Here is a 14,000-nt window from a genome sequence, read left to right on the forward strand (position 1 = left end):
CATCATTTTTACACATGAATAAACAGGAGCAGGTTTTATATCTTTGTAAAGAAAACCCAACTGAATTAGGCCTCTGAGCTGGATTTCTCAGTGTTGCCCATCTCAGTCTCGATGACTGGAAGTTCACTGAGGCAGAAACTGCATTTATTTTGTTTATCATGTGTTTATTTTAGGCCTTACTCTGTATACCAAACTTATTATTGCTTTTGGGCCCAAGATTTTAGTACAGTATTTAGGAAATAAATGTGGCGATGTCATAGCAGGGATTAAAAGAAAAAAAAAAAAAAAAAAAAGAAAGGGAAAAGAAATATAGTTTTATTTATAAGTTGATGTATAGGGACTGTACTGTAATGGAGTCTAAATCTCAAAAGTGTTGCTTTATATTTGCTTTATAGGACTATAGGAGCCAAATAATGACATTTAAATGATCTATTCCATTAACATTGTATCATTTTGTCAATCTGGAATGTATTTTAATCAAAAGCCCCCTTGAAATGGTCTCCTTTGTTGTATTTTCTTTTTGGCTCATTTTATCAACATCTGTTATGTTTATACAATATGAATTAAAACTTCGGAATGCTGTTTGTACTCAGCTACTTTTGTTGAGAATGTAAGGTCCCAGGATTGGCAGTGTTTATGTAAATCAGTGCGGCTGACACAGCCATCATAAACAAATGAGAAAATATAACAAACACATTGTTCATGGAGGAAATGTTTGTTTTTAGAGTTGGCTTCAGTCGTACCAGATTGATGAAGAGCTGCTGATACCAGGGATCTGTAGAGCAGCGATTCAGCAGCGTGGTTGGGCGCCACAGATTGGGCAGCGTCTCCACCGCTATCTGGAAAAGGCAAGAACTCATTTCTCTTTCCTTCTGTGCAGCACATTAGAACCCAAGGTTCAAAAGATTCCCAGTTTTACTCCTACAAAAAGCCTTCTAGCAGAGCTACACCAGCAGAACTTGTCCAAACTTTTCTAATCCTTTTGCCAGTAAGGCTTAAATTAGCGATTGAAATTAGAGCACTCTAGTTACAAATTTTTGTTTTCATTTACTGTAACTGTATCTCTATTCAGACAATGTGAGTTGTCTTGGCTTAGGGGTGAGGTTTTTCATGCTGTTAAAATTCACATACTAAGTGGTAATTACATGATCACATAGTGCAGAAAAATGCAGCAAAACTGGTATCAGCCATCAGCTGAGCTTCAGACATTTTCCATAGGAATATCTATTTGTGTACTGGCACCTCATCATACATAACTCCCCTGCTCCTTCTTAACATTATTTTGCCAGCCACATTCCCGTGTGCAGACCAAGTTCCAATAATACATGATGACTTTCCTGTTGAGCCTGTATAAATTCCTAAAACTACATTACTAGTCTTGCCTTAGTAACTTACAATTTTCTTCCACTACGCTTAATTTACTATTCCTAAAAATCCTTTGGTCATCTATCAAGGGGAAGAATGCTGCATGCTTTTCAAGTTTGAAAGCTTTTATAAACACTCATCATTCAGAGAGGTGCTAGCCCATACTGAATTAAATATTGTAACAATTCTGCTATCCATAGAGAAGTTAAGAAAGAGAAGACTGGAATGGCCTATCTGAACAAAGAAATTTTTTACCAGCAGTCTTCCCCAACTTCCAGACTCTCAGTGGCATTAGTTTGTGAGATTTGTCCCTGTAAGGTCTCTGGTCATCCTTAAATTTAAGTTGCACCTGATCAACTTCTTTTTCTCAACCACATATGTTACATAATCTCTTCATTCATGGAGTACTCATCCTAAATCACCCAAATTTGCTTATTAAACAAGAAAAGAACTGAAAGAAAAGAGGTTACCTTCTCAAAGGAGAGTGGATGAGATGGGAAGAAAGACTCATTTGTCTCCAGTTCAGAGATGTGCTTATTCTCCAGCAGCGTGCACAGCCTTAACCCAAAGTTAGAGCAAATGACTACATTCATTATAGCAGGAAATTTTAAACAACAAGTACACAGTGCTTTAGCATCAGAGACATCATAACACAAGTACTCTGTGTAGGTTTGGATTCTTTATATAAAAAGGACATCAGACTATTAGAGTGTATCCAGGGGAGGGCAACCAATATGGTAAAAGGCCTCAAGGACAAGAGGTAGGGCAGTGGCTGAGGCTGCTGCTTTTGTTCAGCTTGTTCAGGAGAAAGGAAGGCTGAGGTGTGGGCCCATGGTAGTCTACAACTTCCCCAAGGACAGCAGTGGAGTTGGAGGTGCTGATCTGCTCTCTGGTGACCGGTGGTAGGACACGAGGAAATGGAATGAAGCTGCATCAGGAGAGTTAGGAAAAGACTCTTCCCTGAGAAGGTGGTTGGTCACTGAAACAGGCTCCCAAGGGGAGTGGCCATGGCAGAGTTCAAGAGCATCTGGAAGATGCACTTAGCCATATTGTTCAGCTTCAGGTAGTCCTGTGGGGAATAGGGAATTGGGCTTGATAATCCTTATGGGTCCCTTCCAGCTTGAGATATTCTCTGATTCTAAAGTATTAGTGGGCTGACCACACATTTGACTTTCCTAAACTTCCATCAGCAACAGCAGCATCACACAGATGTTCTCTGATTTAGGTTTGGCATATTACATTAAAAAACATCACCTATCCTACATGTTCTTCTTGACCTTGTCCTTGGCAGGACAACTCATGAACTGTCTAGTTTGTACCAAACAAGACAATACCTGAAATAAGCAAATAAAATTATCTAGATACCAGTAGGTAGACTGTTGTTGCTTCCCTCATCCTTCTTAAGTATCATCTACATTAAAACAAGATCTGCCATAAGATTATGTCCTCTTTTAAATCATCAGTGAAACCTTTGCTCGCAGTACTCCATTCTAGAGTTCATTAAGACATCTAATATTATTGCTGACTTAGTAATGGATATTTTTATAAATTATTATATCATTTCAGACCTTTCTTCAGAGTTCTACCTTTCTGCATTACACAGATAAAGCCTTGATAAGCAATATACTTTAAACTGTCATTTTTATCTTAGTATTTGTTTGCTACACACACACACACACATACACACACTCCATTCATACTATCCACTTCTCAACTTTTAACTTATGTTTTGATAACAGACATCTTAGGGACCACCACAAATGTTTTTGGTTTGTAGCACACTTAACATGGTGCTAGCCCTATTCTGTGATTACAGCTAGGAGCTAGGAGTCAATTCAGTAGTACCAAGTTGTGCAACACACTGCTAAATTTGTTGCTTGATGAACTCAGAGGCAAGAAGACACCTAACCTTCATTAAGGCACCAGAAAAAAATATAAACAACATACCAAGTGGCTTTTGTGACTGGAGCACCAAGTATAAGCTGGGAATTTTTCAATTGAATATTTCTGTGTCCAAAAATATAGTTTTATTCAAAACAATACATGGTATAGAGACTTACTAGTTTTAACATAAATGCCTCCTAGGAAAGATCCTAGTCTGCTTCAAGGTGTTATTAGCACTCCACAGCAGAGGACTTACACTGAGGTTCTTCAGCAATTTTAATGATTCTATGACTCTATGATTCTAAGAAAACATGCCTGCCTGGTCCAAAAGGTCCTAGGGACTGGATATGGATGAACTAGATTCAAGTCCTTTATTTTGAAATATCATTTAAAGCAAGATATTCTGTGAGAATCTACCTCTGCATTTTTGTACAGATCTGGAACACACATTTGAAGAAAACTTTTCTACCACCTCCAGCTCCCACAGGTTAACATTGAAGAGAAGACTCTTTTCTTCTGAATGGTCAGTTGTTACATTATGTAGTCTTGAAATCTACATTTTTTTTCAATGGCTTTGTTCTCTCATCTAAGGTTCTCAAAGGGATTTTTATAAATAAGTATGCCTGTGTGAGATTAACTTGTGGAAAAACATCAGTTCTGAAGGAAATTAGTGACACAGCCAGAAATTCTAGGAGTCTGTCGCCTGCTCCCACCTTTGAAGCACATCCCATCCACAGGACAAAGAAGGAATTGGGTATTCTTCCTAACTATTGAAACTTTATTTGTCTCAATTTAATATCTGACTGGCTTTGGTTTTAATAAAATCTCTTTCAGGTTACTAAGATGAGTGCAACACTGCAGCAGAGCTAATGGCTGAGCAAACACTTTGCCCTAGGCTCACATCTCCCCTCCTGGGAAAGTCACTGATCTTCTTCCCTAGGCCTCCTAGCAATGCATGCCATCATATGGACATGTAGCATAGACAACTAATGGACTTGGTTTTGAGGACAATTATGAGAACACACTAATAAGGCATGCTACAATAGGCAAGACTTATTCCACTCAGACTACCTTAGGAGGAGGAAATGGAGAAAAACACAACATATTCAGAATATATTCACTGCAGCAGAGGGTATAGAGAAGAAACTAATCCAGTCATTCTCTATGAATTACTTTTTGTAATTGAAAGTGTTACACACTTTGTTCTGCGGGCCTCTCTAAAGGTTCACATTCCACAGTCTCTCACAAAAAAGGTCTGTAACCATTCTAAGAGACATAAATACACAGATTTAAATTCTGCTCCGAGATCATCATGCACAGCTCCAAGAAGTCTACTTCAAGAATGATCACTGGGCCAGGAATACTCCCAAGACTTTAATCCTAACATATATAGACAGCAAGTGTGAAAGTTATGATCCACCCTGATCCTCATCCAGACTCTGTGTGCTTAGGTCCAAAACACTGTTCAGGTCTGTCTATAGTCCAGACTGCACCATTTTCCACTTGAACGTGATGCTGGGATTAGGAAAACAGTAACATTCACCATGAGCTGAAAGAGCAGAAACATTTGCTCATCACCACTGGTTTGTTGGCTGGTTTTGGCAGCCTGCAATTTGCTTGGCACCACTCTTAACTAAACCCAGCAGGGAGTCACTTAACAAAACTTTGAAAAGTGTGAGAGAAATTTGGATAGTCAAAAAAAAAGCACACACAAACACAATGAAGGAAATTATTGGAACATTTCTGATAAGAATCCAAGCCTATTAAAAACTGCCATATTCTGGAGAAAAATGAACATGCATTATTTCACTTGGACTTCCAGAAGTCAGGCTTCAGAGGTATAACAACATCATTCTTTGATGTTACATACAACATCCTTCCTATCACATCATCAAGCCTTAGAAAGCAGCCCAAACATGTTTCTTGCACTATTTTGTGAGGTTTAACAGGAAGTGCTAGGATTCAGACTTGGACTCTGCAATTGTTCGTTTACTCTTTATTTATTTAAGAAGGAAGAAAACTCTTAAGTAGGGAATCTCATTTCAAAGATACCCTGGCAAGGCACTGCAGTACTTTCATATGCTCTATCTGTTATAAAGCATGTATCATGAAGATACACCTAATTAAGATAACACATTATTATCCCAATATCCACATGTCAGTTTTGGCATGGAAGTCAGGAATGAAAAGTATCTGACAGCTGATTGTGTCACTCTTCTTGTCAAGATGGTAATTATCTGAGGAAACTACAAATTCTAAATATTGGGTGAGTGACATAAAAGGAACTGCAGTTCCAAAGTAGCTGCAAATGAACAGAAGGAACATTAAAAGGTGATGCAACTGGCAAAAGCATTCAGGGCAGGATTCTCCTAAACTGAATGGATATAAAATAGCTACACAAAGGGACAAGGGGAGGAGGGAGGATTAAATAACATGAAGCATAATTTTTCATTTACTTCAGAAAGCTTTAGGCTTATTTGTCCTGCATTAATCCACCAAAAGTACCTTCCTTTTTTCCTTTTTTTTTTTTTCCTTTTATTCCTTTTTTTCTATTTTTTTAAACTGATTTTATCTGTTGTTTTGGCCAATATCCAATGCAATCATTTGCCTGACTTCAAATAGTATTGCTCTTTTTTAAATTTGTAAAAAAGAGTATTCTGCATATGGTCAACTAGACAGTAGATAAGGACTAGGTCATCACATATCAAGAACTGTTTTAAATCAACCAAGTCTGCATCTTACACAATAAAATCTCAGGGTTACAGGGTTGTTTCAGGTTAGGCTGACTAAATCATTACTGTTTACTTAATATTTCGTTCTTCAAATGAAGAGGGAGTGTTGCATGAATTTTTGGCATTTTACCTGAAAGATGATAAAAAGGTCACTATCAAGTACTAGGCTGAGGTTTTCCAGAGCAAAGATCAAATTCTGTCTATGCTACAGCTTTCCAAAGGACACTGAGCAAATATTTAATCTCTGTACCTCAGTTTTCAAATCTACACTACAGAGATTTCTTCTATGTCAGGGCTATGTTTTGAAATTAATACTCATTACTTAAGTTGCCAGTTGTCAGGTTTTAGAGGAAACACCATCAGAGTGAATGAGCAGACAGCAAGTCCACAGCCTCAACACAGCAAAGGCAGCTGTTAATAAATTGTAAATGCAAACTTTATTTTTCAGACCTGCAGAAAGACTGGATTTTAGACATGTATGAAGACTTAAAATCAGATTTATATTTCCCTACAAGCTGGCTTGCTACTAGGCAGACTTTCAGTTTCAGAGGAGCCTACCACACATTTAAATGGCAGTACAAGTATGTGATCAGTCTTTCCACTCACACACCAGTTTTCCCCATGCCTATATTTGATTTCGACATTTTACAACACTCTGCACTTGCCTAAAAGCCACCCACATGCTGCAGTGTGGCTGCATACGTTTTTAATTTTGGGTTAGCACACAGCCTCTGCAGCACTCCAGTTTTCCCTGCAAAGGGCTCCATCACAAAGTCCTACAGCACCTGCACAATTATTTGTAAGGCTGAACAGGCCTACTTTTAAAGTATCCTATAATGTTGTTCTTTGGGAGATACTTTTTGCACTTCAGATATGAAATAAAATCACTGCCACAGACTCTATAAACCTTCCTCCATCTGCCTATGGTGCCCCAGGACTCTGACAATGCATGGGAGGATCAGAACGTCCAGGGCTTTTGTTGAAAGTACTGAATTCCATTTATTTTAATAGGCAAGATTACTGTACAGGGTATCATTGAAATTAGCTAGAGCATCTCTTCAAAAGCAGGGGGCTGGACAGTAAAAACAATCAATGTGCTGACAGACTCTACCCTCCAACATGAAAACCAAGTAATCACAAAGGCACTTTGGTATTGCTGTCAGATATTGCTGTCAGCTCCCTAGTCTGCACACCTAAAAATAGTTTTCAAGTTCTTAATGGGCTTCCCCTCCCCTTTTTTCTTCTTTGCTGGCTAAGTTCAGATGTAGCCTTCAAACCACTGCCAAAGGTGTTTCTAGCTTTGATCAGGCCTGGTAGAATCACCATTGCCCAGAATTTATAGCCAAGGCACAGTGAAAAGGAAGGGGGAAAGCTGACCATGGTCCTCTGGTGAGAAACAAAACCCCATTTTTATCTCCATTTATTGCATGAACTTAGCAGACTTCTGTGTTTGATTGAGTAACTTTGCATTCTTGTGATCTAAACTTAACTATCCACAGCAGTGCCAGAAGGAAAAGACTCTCCAACAATCTTTCAAACCCATATCAGTTATTTTGAAAGTGTCAGCAGCAAGGCTGTCACAATATTAAGGTTGATATCACTAGCTCAGTAATTAATTTATGAATTAAATGTTTCAGGTCTCCATTCATCTTTAACTTTCCTTCCTCTAAGCTGTTGCACTGCATCACTGCTGAAGGCAAGTACCTCTCCTCTTGCTAAGGAAAATGAAAGTATTACCTCAGTAAAACTGTGTGTGAGGACTCTCTGAACCCATGTGCATGCACAAGCTTTGAGAGCAGTGTTTCATTAGTCCCAGCTGGGAGCGCAGATTAAAGAGAAATGCCAGAAACCATACCTACAGTCTGACATATCTATGATATGTTGCAATGCCTGATATGTTCTGTGGGAAAAGAGATCTATATGCTATACTGAGTTTCACTGAAGTGCTTGGCAGAAAGCTTTCCTGACTCACAACGGTGTCTGTTCACTGGACTGGCCAGAGGGGAGTCATACCTAATAAACTGCCATAAAATACACATACACACACCACTTTGGATCATTGATTTCACTGCTAAAGGATGTTACTGTGTATTACAGCTTTAAGTTTTCAACTTTGTCATATTTTCTAAACTCTGATCTCTTCAATTTACTTTCAGTTATGTGACATTCCCCTTTAGCAGAGTGAAAGCATGCATTAGCTAAACAATGTGGTTTGGATTTAGCGTTCCCATGCATCATTGTGAAAATGTTTGTCTCAGCAATAGTGTCATTATTGTTACTGGGAACAGCTGCTCTACTATGTCTTCTGATTGAGGAGAGCAGAGTAGCTCCCTTCCCACACCACCTCAGGAGCAGGGAATCTAAAGCAGCCCCACTGAGTAGAAGTAGTTCATGAGCACACACTGTTCTGTACCTGGCTTCCTCTTGCCACAGAGGAAGCAGAAAGTGCAGGAGCACAGCAAAGAACAGCAGCAAAATAAATACTGCCAAGAGAAATGAAGTTTGGCTCCCTCCTCTGGCAGTCCTTCTGGATCTGGACCGGACTAACCTGAGGCAGAAATCCTCCTCACTCAGGTGCAGCTTGCTGGCAGTTCTGCTCCATTAGACATGACATCCTTTGAGCGAGAGCTGGAGCAGGGAGCTTGCTGCTGATCAAGCGGATGTTTAATATCTCCCTGGAGTTTCTGAAGAGGAGAGATGTAACTCTCAGCACTCCTGCCAGCGCTGCCAGCCCCACTGAAGTCAGTTTCCACCTGCAGATCTACAGGAGCTGGAGTCCCGCTGGGTTCTCTGGGAGCATCCCAGCGCAGCGCTGTGCTCCGCACGCCCCTGCAGCTTGGCTCAGGCCAGCTGGACGGCTCAGGGAGAGCTTGCAAAACGCGTTTGTGTGCTTACACAGAGCAGCAGGCTTTACCTCACCTTCCACAACAAGGCCTTCAGAGGTAATTAGGTTTTATTTTAATGGATTGGATCTGTTTTCCAGGGGATAGGATCTTTTGAAGTGTCTTTGGATGGGAAGCCATGTTTTCAGTCAGTAGGCGTTTCTGCAAATCCAACCTCTGGTAACATTTTAGCTACACAAAGAACACACTTTTGGATATATTTTATCTTTTTTTGACAGGATCTTAGATTCCCAACTTTGTCCTGAAAATTAAGTACTGTGAACACTTCATTTGTATCAAACAAACCTGAGTAAGACAAACACACAGTCAATACACTCTTGGGTAGCATATCCATAACATGCAATCATAAAAATATTGCAAAGGATCTTAAAGATAACCTAGTTCCAACCCCACACAGGCATGGGCATTTCCCATAGACCAAGCTGGTCAAAGATCCATCCAGCCTGGCAAATTCCATGCCCCATCCATTCCAGAATTGAGACATCCAACTGTGATAAAACAGTTTGAACAAACATGGTAAAGTACAAGGATTTTTGACAACTTTACCTTCAATATTTTATTTAAATTTCTTTTTGGCTTCAAAGTACCTATTGTAATCAACCACAAATGCTGAAGTTTCAGTAAACTTGATGGGTGGAAAGAAATGGGATTTCCTAGGTGAAAAAATACACACAAAAATGCAGACATAATGCCAAAACTGTGTACATCCCCCACAGAAGTAGCATAAAACCAAGTTTTACCCATTTCTGCTTAGACAGTTATATTCTGTACAGTCTGCTTACCATCAGAGATATCGTGGTTTCTGCATAATTACTTTATCCCAGTCAAATTAAATCAAGCAAAAAAAAAAAAAAAATTCCCTTCAGCTCAAAGATAGACAAACAGAATGCAGAGTAATGGCTAACAGCTGTGTAGGTAAGAGCACAGAGGCAAACACAGGGAATCCAGCCCTCAGGCTGACAGGAGGAGAGGCATGTATGGTACAGATCTGAGAGCCTCAGGCGTGAACAAAATGGCTTATTTGTTATGGTAAAATTCCCAAACAGGCTACTCAGTGGTATTTGTCAACCTAGTAGTTTCTCCAGCAAAATTGTCTCACAGCTGTGCTCAAGGCAGAAATTAAGATTGCTGGGCAGCATTCCAGCTTTTGACTCTCTTCACCATTTTTCCTCAAAGGACATAGAGGGGACAGATCCTGGTCTAACAGGACGCCAGCATGCACCTGCTTTATTTCAATGGACACCAGGAGGATTTAACCACAGTATGGAAAAGCTGCTCCCTAATTATTCTTGGCAAAAGTGAAGGCAAAGGCAAAAAAGGCCACCAACACCACAACAGTTCCTGGGAGGAACATGGTATTCATCAGTTACAAACATGCAGGAAACCTACATAAAACAAGGAATAAACAGCATCCCAGAAAAAAAAGGCAGCTAGGTAGAGAGCACATTGTCATCCATTACACATGTCTGTAGAGGGAAGCAGTCAGAGGATGCAGAGCATGGCAGCAAAGGTGCTGCTGCTGACCATGGAGTAGCTTCACCCTCCCTGTTGTGTCCCAGACATGTCCACAGACAGGGAAAGGAAATTCATTACCTACAGATTTCTCTTCAAACCTTCCATGTCTTCTAGTTTTACTGTGCTTTACATTATGAAGTAACCTCTGGCAAAGAAGATGGAGCAGCAAAACACAAGTGATGATGTATCTAATCTCTTCATCATGTCAAAGAACCACTTCATTGCCCCACAATGGCCCTGCACCAGTACATTGTAACATATGTGGAAATGAAAAAATAGCTCTTTTTTCAGATTTGGTCTCACAGAAATTAGGCAGAAGCATAACTCTATCTCTTCAGCCACAGTCTGAAGCAGCCAAGACAAAAGAGAGCCAAGGGACCTCCCAACAACTCCTCAGTATGCATTTACAGCTTCATGCTGTTTCTCTGGCAGAAATGGCCTGGGAAGGAAGGCAGTGGTATTATCCTCAGGTCACTCTGAAGAATGAATTCCACCTAGCCAGGAGGGCATGTCATTGAGGGCATGACATTTATAGCTCTCAGCAGACTCAGGGCTAACACATTCATAGCAGCTCAGCTCAGCTCAGCTGCAGTCACTGGGGGGCAACAGGGGAGGCATTTCAGCTGCAGTGCAAAATAATAGCCTGGTTTACTCTGATGTGCCAGTATCATCACTACTGTGGGAGAAAGGAAGGGGCCAGCCAGCCCCTCAGCCCTCTGCACTGCACACAGTAAGTCCATCACCCCCATCAATGCATCCAGTTCACAGCCACATGTTCCTCGAGCTGAAATCTGCAAGGGTTTCCCAGGCATGCACAGAGCTCTGGCTGTGGCAAAGTGTCAAATGTATTACTCTAAGGAGATCTTTGTTTTGGAAACTTGCTTCTCAGCTACAGCTTGCTTCCTCTTTAACAATTTTAAAGCCAAGAAGTTTTCTTTAGTTGTTGCTTTTGTTTTTATTTTATTTTGTTTTGTTTTCTACTGCTTGCTCAGCTGGAGAAGATAACAGCTTCAGATTTAGGTCACCCATGGAAAAACGTGCTTGGTGATCTCATCTTGATCCCCAGTGGGTAACCATCCAGATCACAAAGAGTAGGAGAAAAATCTGGCCCCACTAGGTGGATCTGGAAGATTTGGGGGAGAGGGGAGACACGTCTTGAGTTTTTCTTTAATAAAATTGGAATATCTATGTGTTTGCTACAGGCCAACACTAAGGTGCATTTGTAGGCCCATGCAAATTCCAGCCAACATTGCTTGGCCACCATCCTTGCTTTTGTAAAAATTGGCATTGACCTTTTCTCTTCAAAGGGTCAGAATTATTCCTATGTGTTATAAAACATAACAATACTTCATCTGTGTACAGCAACTCTCATTGCTACAGTTTCCAAGTGTGGCCAGGTACTGAATAAGTTTTACATTTGGACCAAATTTACAGTGTTTCATCCATCCTTATTTCATGAGAAAAAAATGGTACAAAAAAACATATAAATGAGAAACATTATTAAAATATTATGAGCTGCCATTGCCTTCATGCAAGCTTAGCAGATTGTTTGTTCCTTTCCCTTCATTAGCTTGTTACTCCATTCTTTTTAATGTAATAACAACATTTTTGTTCCAGAGGGGGAAAAAGCCTAACAACCATATTTGAGAGTCAATAGTTACATCCAAGGCAGCTCTCAACAAAAAAATCATGGCAATTATTTTTTAATTTATCTTCCCCAAGCCACCTTTTTAAGATATGTTAGGTGAGCCAAATATCCTCCACTTTAACATTATTGATGCACAAGATGAGTAAATAACTTATCATTTTTCTGTGGTCATATCACATTCATGTGGGATTTCCTTGGGTCTCACAGGGTAAGAGGTTGGACAGCATCCCTCTTCTTTAAGGAGTTCACAGCATTTGTCATCTTGGTCTTAAAAGTTACGTGCTGCAAGGCCTGTAATTTTTATGAGTAAGATGGAAAACCTAAATCCCAACTGCTTCTGGTCATGAACACACGAATTCCATGACACATCACATTACTGGAGGGTTGTTTCAGAGGATGACTGCAGAGCATTCCCTTCCCAGTTTTGGTGAGAGCAGCAGAACAGCAAAGTCACCTGTGGTCCCTGCTGGGGACAAGGCACTCAGAATTCATCATGAAAGTCCTCAAGCCACTGGGCAAACACTGGGGCAAGGAGGAGTGTTGTCAGAGCACCCCAGAGCACAATTCTTGCTCCCAGACAACCTCTCTGTGTGTGTTTCACTGGAGTGAGGTACCACCTAGCCAAAAAAAGCTATTTGATTCTTCTTTGTCAACCATCTATAATATTATCCTCATTTTATTCAAAACAGTCTAACAACAGCTCATTTATGCTGAAAGTGGCAGGGAAACAAACTTCTTCCTTCATCCCTTTAGAAAGGCTCCAACAGAATGTATAATGAAAGAGCTCTGAGGACTGAGAAAACCACAAGCCCACCAGAATTTTCAGGGAGCATCAGCTTTTCTCTACAGGCACCTCTCTTTGGAGTGTCCCAGTATCAGCCTTCCTTTCCCCCTTTTTCCTTCCTCCAACACCAATTTGCTCTGCATTATGAAGCATGACAGTATTTACATGAACTCTGCATATGCCTTAGCAGCCTGGGCCTGTAAAGTGAATTTTAAAGGAACTTTGGCTGTAGCTGTTGCTAGTGTGCTTTCTAGTTTTATTGCTGTGAACAGCTGAGAACTAAAAAAACACACGAGTTTATGCTCAATCATATCTTCAGACTGGTGCACACTGCAGACTGTCAATCAGAAATTTAGGGTTTAGGGCCTTAGCTCATTCTGTTTTAATTATGTTTATGATAACATCACTGTGAGGAAACAAGTATATGCATCATACATAAGTATACAACACTGCACTTATTGATGTCATTACTCCTCCAGGCCACTGAAACCCGAACAATTCCCGCTGTACAATTCTCATGGCAGGCAGATATTTATCTTCCTAAAAGGTTTATACAAACTGTTTCACTTGTCACTGAAGCAAGTTCACAATTTTTATTAAATGTTCAGCTGCTGGTAGTTCATCCTTGAAAATTTGTTATGAAGTAGGCAAGTTGGCAAGTCCTAATCAAATCTCCACTAATGACACACAGATAGTTTTTTCCACCATCCACACTGACATAAAATACTTTTATCCTTGTTTGCTCACAGGTAGCTCCAAGTGCCATGCAGTTAAGGCAATAAAACAGAAGTGGATATAAAAGGAACTCTGTACAAGAAAAGATGCAGAATACTACAGCCAGTCATGACAAAAGAAACCATGAATAATTATAATATTACAAAACAAAACTGGCCCTGTGTTTTTATTACATGTCCATTTTTTGTTGTTGTTCAAAGCTGAATTCATAGGGCTTTGCTCTGTGAACTCCAATGCAGTAGGAGGTGCATATGCATCTTCTCCTTTCCTCTAGGATACTCAAGGTGGAAATTAAGTCACTGCCTCTCCCACTCATGACCCACCACTCAAAGGACAGTCTTAATATCCCTTCCTAAAAGGATGAATCCACTCTTGCTGCCATATGAAAAGCAGTACCATAAATACTTCATTTATCAGGAGATTTTATATGCCTT

General features: G+C 40.1%; 1 pseudogene; it reads right to left on the bottom strand.

Moving 5' to 3' along the window:
* Positions 1–253: 253 nt before the first annotated feature.
* The window catches only part of LOC130249039 (chloride channel protein B-like), a 61,756-nt pseudogene continuing 48,009 nt past the window's right edge, over positions 254–14,000 (bottom strand).

This window comes from Oenanthe melanoleuca, chromosome 2, assembly GCF_029582105.1.
Source record: "Oenanthe melanoleuca isolate GR-GAL-2019-014 chromosome 2, OMel1.0, whole genome shotgun sequence".
Classification (NCBI taxonomy): domain Eukaryota; kingdom Metazoa; phylum Chordata; class Aves; order Passeriformes; family Muscicapidae; genus Oenanthe; species Oenanthe melanoleuca.